Source organism: Ailuropoda melanoleuca, chromosome 12 (assembly GCF_002007445.2).
Source record: "Ailuropoda melanoleuca isolate Jingjing chromosome 12, ASM200744v2, whole genome shotgun sequence".
NCBI lineage: Eukaryota > Metazoa > Chordata > Mammalia > Carnivora > Ursidae > Ailuropoda > Ailuropoda melanoleuca.
This window is the reverse complement of record NC_048229.1, coordinates 16947126-16952724: the sequence shown is the minus strand read 5'-3', so window position 1 is coordinate 16952724 and position 5599 is coordinate 16947126.

Genomic DNA, 5599 nt, shown 5'->3' with positions numbered 1-5599 from the left:
AAGGACTTAGAATGGCCCCAGGCCCAGATATGTGTTCTACATGCATTTGTCCGATAAAATAATTGTTAATATCTGATTTCATACATCGAGCTGGGAACGCAAGTGTGAAGAAACAGGAGGCTCAGATAAGTGACATCATCTGCCTAAGGTCACTAAGGGGTGTCTGACCTGGTTTTGAATCCAGGTGACACCAACACTAGAGCTTTAAGTCCAGAACCTTCCACTACCAACAACCCCTTTTGCTGCTTCTCTTAGTCCTTGAACGCCTCACCAGGTCCCCTCCTCTCTTCAGAGCACACACCCCCAGCCGTGACCTCATTCCTGCTGGAAGCCTCAGGGGTCCAGCTGAGGTCACAGTTCTGGCCCTAGACTCAAGGAGGCCACACCCTGTCTGGGGCCTTTGCGCTCTCCTCACCCATTTGCCTGTGTTCCTGCCTTCCAAGGGTTTCGGCACTCTCTGCCTGTTGCCTGCCAGAGCCTAGACCCCAGTGACATCACACCTCTTCCCTCCGCCCACTTTCTCTGCCTGGCAGTGGAGCCTCGGTTGGGATCCTAATGTTGGTATAACAGGTGACACCTCTTGAGCCATACCAGACAAGCCGGCTTTGTTTTCACCATTGTTCAGATGAAGAGATTCAGAAGTTAAATGCCTTACCCAGGTCGCCCAGCCAAATAGGAGACAGAATTCCAGACCCACCTCTTCCAGAAAGCCATCCCTAATAGCATGCCCCCAAGTCTAAAAGAGAGGGCTATTTATTCTGGGCACCCCATGGGCGTGTACAAGACTGGGAGCCCCTTACACTGGGGTCTGGGTCAGGTTTATTGTGGCCCACCCTGTGCCTGACATAATAGGCACTCGATGAATATTTGTTCAGTGAATGGTTAAATAAATAAAATGAATGGTGGAGCTGATCACTTTTCCCGTTTTGGGCCATGAGAGGGTTGGGGGAGTCAGGCAAACCTGGTTGAATCTTCCTCCGCCACTTCCTGGCTATGTGACCTCGGCCCAGTTACCTAACCTCTCTAAGCCTCCACTTCTCTCTGTAAAATAGGGTTACGGTCTGTGGGGAGGGGTGGAGATGACTTACAATGACTGTACATAGTAGGTGTTCAGTAAACAGTACTGTAGAGAGAGAATTCAGGCCCGGAGTCAGGCTGTGAGTGTTCCCAATCTGAGCTCCTACACGGACTAGCTGTGTGGCCTCAGACAATTCACTTTCCTTCTCTGGACCTCATTTTCCACATCTGTCACTTGGGGATAATAAGAGCACTGATCACTCAAGGTGGTGAGGATTAAATGAGAGTCCACCTTGTAAGTCCCCCATAAACACAGGCTTCTGTGATTTGGGGTGAGTTCTCCCACGTATTCTACCTGACCCCAGGGCCTTGCTCCACGCCAGGCACACGATAGGTGCTCAGATTGCGGAAAGGCCCGAATCTCATTTTTGTGGCTGTTTGGCTGTGGGCCCAGAGAACCAAAGCAGCTCCCAGAGCACCCTCCCCCACCCGGGCCAGCTCTGGGTGTTTTTCCATCAGACCTCCTGACTCGGTGGAGACGGGGCTTCAGCCCTGTCACTGCTTTGTGCTGAGTTCAGTGGAGCTGGGACGGCAGCTGCCCCTCCAGGAGAGCACCCCCCACAGAGGCTGGAAGGGAGGGGGAGGGTTGGAGCGGGAATGGAAGCCCCTCCAGATTAGCCTCGCACCCCAAGAGAGGAAGCTACTCGTACGGGAGAGCGGGATACAAGCCGAGCACCACTACTCCTGGCTGTGTGCCTGCGGACATGTGCCCCCACTTCTCTGAGCCTCGCTTGCTGGACGATGGGCTGTCGATGACACGGGTGCCCCCTAGAATTGTTGAGAAGCAGGTGAAGGGTGGAGCATACAGTAAGTGCTCCATAAATGTACCAGGCACTGCTGTCTCAGCTTTTACTGTATAGCTCCTGACTTCCACAGATGGGGAGACTGAGGCCCAGAGAGGGCCAGTGACTTGTCCAAGGTCACAGAGCTGGATCTTGCTGGTTCCAGCTGTGGCCTGAGCCATTCTCCCTGCTCAGCCGCATAACAACCAGCAGGGCTGGGCTTCTGGGGTAGACCAGGAGGGGTCTCCCTAGAGCAGAGGGGGTGGGTGGGAGAGGGTGGTGGAGGAGAGAATTTAACAGCCCCCTTTACCCAGGGCCTTGTTTTCTCATTAAATCCTAAAAACTCTAGGACATCACTATTGTCATCGCCATTTCACAGATGTGGAAACAGAGGCTCAGAGAGGCGACTGTCCTTTGCCCAGCAATACAGCGAAAAAGGGAAGCTCTTGACTCCAGCCCCAGATCTGTTTGCTGAATGAAGGAAGTGACAGTGGCCAGTCCAGGAACACACCGTGCATTGTGTGATTTCAGGAGCTCAATCGGCCTCCCATACCCAGGAAAGGGCAGTGAGGGGAAACACAAGGTCAGCAGCTTGGCATGTTATTAGAAGCTCACAAAGGGCAGGTGAGAAGCGCCCCTAACACCCATACCCCCTGTGGGAACAAAAGCCTCTCGGGGGTGGCACAAGAGTGTTGGGATGGCTTCTGCAGCCCCAGGGGGCAGGGAAGGGTCCCTCTGGGCCAGATAGGTGGACTCTGGGCAGCACTGCCTTCTACCTGCCCGCCCACAGTATGCTCCCCTGCCCGCCGGCTCCACCTCCTCACAGGACCGCTGACCTCCTCGCGGGAACCCCAGGGACCACGCCCTTCCTCCTCCTACCAGGCCCGTGGTACACAGTCTGGAGGACAGCGGGCATGGCCTGCACCTCCTGAGCCCTCCGGCCTCCAGTGCAAGGGTCCCAGATGCAGGCCCTGCGTGCCCACCAGCCTTCAGGTGCACCATCTCGGGCAGGGTTGGGGGCATGGCTGAAGGCCAAGGCAAAGAGCAGGTGCACTTAATACAGTCAGGTCCAATAGGCAGGGTTTGAAACCTGCTCGACAGTCTACACCAGATCCACCAGCTGATCTCAACATCCCAGCGGCAAGGGTATGTCTTGTGTGTCCCCACTTGAGAGATGAGAAATCTGAGGTCCTAGTGGTTCAGCTTCCTTAATTTCACAAAGGCTCCGTCTAGGCCAGCGGGCATCTGCTCTTGCAGCCAGCCTTATGAATCTGCAATAGTATGAGCCTGACGACCATGACTGTGTGCCCTACACTTGGCTAAGCATTTTTTTTTAAGATTTTATTTATTTATTTGATAGAGAGCAGGAAAGCACAAGCAGGGGGAGTGGCAGAGGGAGAAGGAGAANAGAGAAGCAGGTTCCCCACTGAGCAGAGGGCCCGATGTGGGACTCGATCCCAGGACCCTGGGATCGTGACCTGAGCTATAGGCAGTTGCTTAACCAACTGAGCCACCCAGGTGCCCTTACTTGACTAAGCATTTAAATGTGATCTTGTTAAACCTCATGGCAACCATGAGAGATAGGCCCCATTAGTCTCTCCTTTTATTTTATGTTTTGGTTTGTTTTGTTTTTAAAGATTTATTTATTTGAAAAACAGAGAGCACGAATGGGGTGAGGGGCAGAGGGAGAGGAAGAGGGAGGAGCAGACTGCCCGCTGAATGAGGAGCCCGATGCAGGACTCCATCCCAGGACCCTGGGATCATGACTGAGCCGAAGGCAGACACTTAACCGACTGAGCCACCCAGGCACCCCTAGTCTCTCCTTTTAAAGGTGAGGAAATGGAGGCACAGAGAGGCAGAGTGACTTGCCCAAGGCCACAAAGCATGTCTTTGGCAGAGATGGGAATCAAAACGGGGTCTGCTCATTTGCCAAACTGCTCCAGCGGTGCTAAAATGATAGCAGAGGGGCGCCTGGGTGGCACAGCGGTTGGGCGTCTGCCTTTCGGCTCAGGGCGTGATCCCGGCATTTTGGGATCGAGCCCCACATCAGGCTCCTCTGCTGTGAGCCTGCTTCTTCNAAATCAAAACGGGGTCTGCTCATTTGCCAAACTGCTCCAGCGGTGCTAAAAATGATAGCAGAAAGTCTTGCTCTTTTTCTCTGTCACCTCTGGCTTACCGACCAAGGCAGAGGAAGAGTTAGCATCCAATTCTCTCGCCCCATCAGCCTCTTCCCCCTGAGGGATGTCACTGTCCCAGGCCCTGGGAAAGGCCTTGGTTTCAGCTGCAGGGAGGCCAAAGCAAGCTGGGTACAAGGAAACTGTATCTGCATCCTTTAAAAGCTGTTTGAGTCCTGGGAGCCTCAGGGAAATAGGGACAGATGGGGCCATAGATTTCTTCCAGAAATGGTCTCCTTTTCTTTGCAATCCCTGGATAATTAATGTGTTGAGGGTCAAGAAAAATGACTGGTCACTTCTCACCGAACTGGTGCAGGGGTGAGGGAGCAGGGGACAATTGTCTGTTTCTAATTAACAGGACGAGGTAATATCTCTGTGGCCCTTGCTTGGCCTGGGTGTTACAGAAGACTCTCAGTATCCTAATCGGTGTAGGGGACAGAGAGGATTGGGGAGGGGAATGAGAAGCAATCCCTGACACCTCGCTGGACCATCTGCTACTTGGAATCAAACCCTAGAGGCGGCTGCTAAAGCTCTGATTAGAAGCCAGCCTGGTTAAAGGGGTGTTCCAGAAACCAAAATGCTCAGCTCCAGTTTTCTGGGAGTGTCGAGGAGAGAGCAGCCCAGCCGGGTGAATTCATACATGAAAAGCCAGCTTCCTTCCCTCATCGGTCCCACATTTGGGCGCCCTGAGCCTCAATTTGCTACCTATAGTACTCTATCACTTGCCCGCCCACAGGAAGAACCAGAGCGCTAAGCACGATGATGGCTCGATGACGGCTTCCCGGTTCTTTCCCTGGGCCTAGGCACGTAGATAATCATTATTCAACTGTGTGGGTTCTCACGCAGAAGGACGCATACATAGGTTGTTTCCAGTTTCTTACTATTCAAAACAACGCTGCGGTGAACACCTTTACACCCGACGCGTCTGTGGCACCTGTGGAATTGGGGCTGGCCTGCGTGGACAAAAATGACGGCGTGTGACTTTCAAAGCTAAGTCATAAACAGCATTGCAGCCTTGCCTTGAGCTCTTGAATCTCACCGTCTGGGGAAGTCAGCTGCCGTGTCATGAGGACATTCCAACAGCCAGAGGAGATGCCCACCTGACAGGAAACGGAGGCCTCCCACCAGCGGCCACACCAGATTGCTAGCCGTGTGGGTGAAGCAACTCGGAAGGGAAGTCAGGTCTCAGTCAAGCCTTCCACAGACTGTAGTCCCACTTTCACCAGACTGCAACTTTCTTCTTCTTCTTCTCCTGCCTTCTCCTCCTCCTCCTTTTTTTTTTTTAATATTTATTTATTTGAGAAAGAGAGTGGACAGGGGCAGAGGAAGAGAATCTCAGGAAGACTCCCCGTTGAGCACAGAGCCCAACACAGGGCTCGATCTCATGACCCTGAGATCATAACCTGAGCCAAAACCCAGAGTCAGATGCTTAACCGACTGAGCCACCCAGGCACCCCTGCCTCCAACCTTCTAAGAAGCCCTGACCCAGAACCACACAGCGACGTGGCTCCCAAATTCTCAACCTGCAAGAGATGATAAAGCCAGTGCGCTTGGGGTGATTTGTTT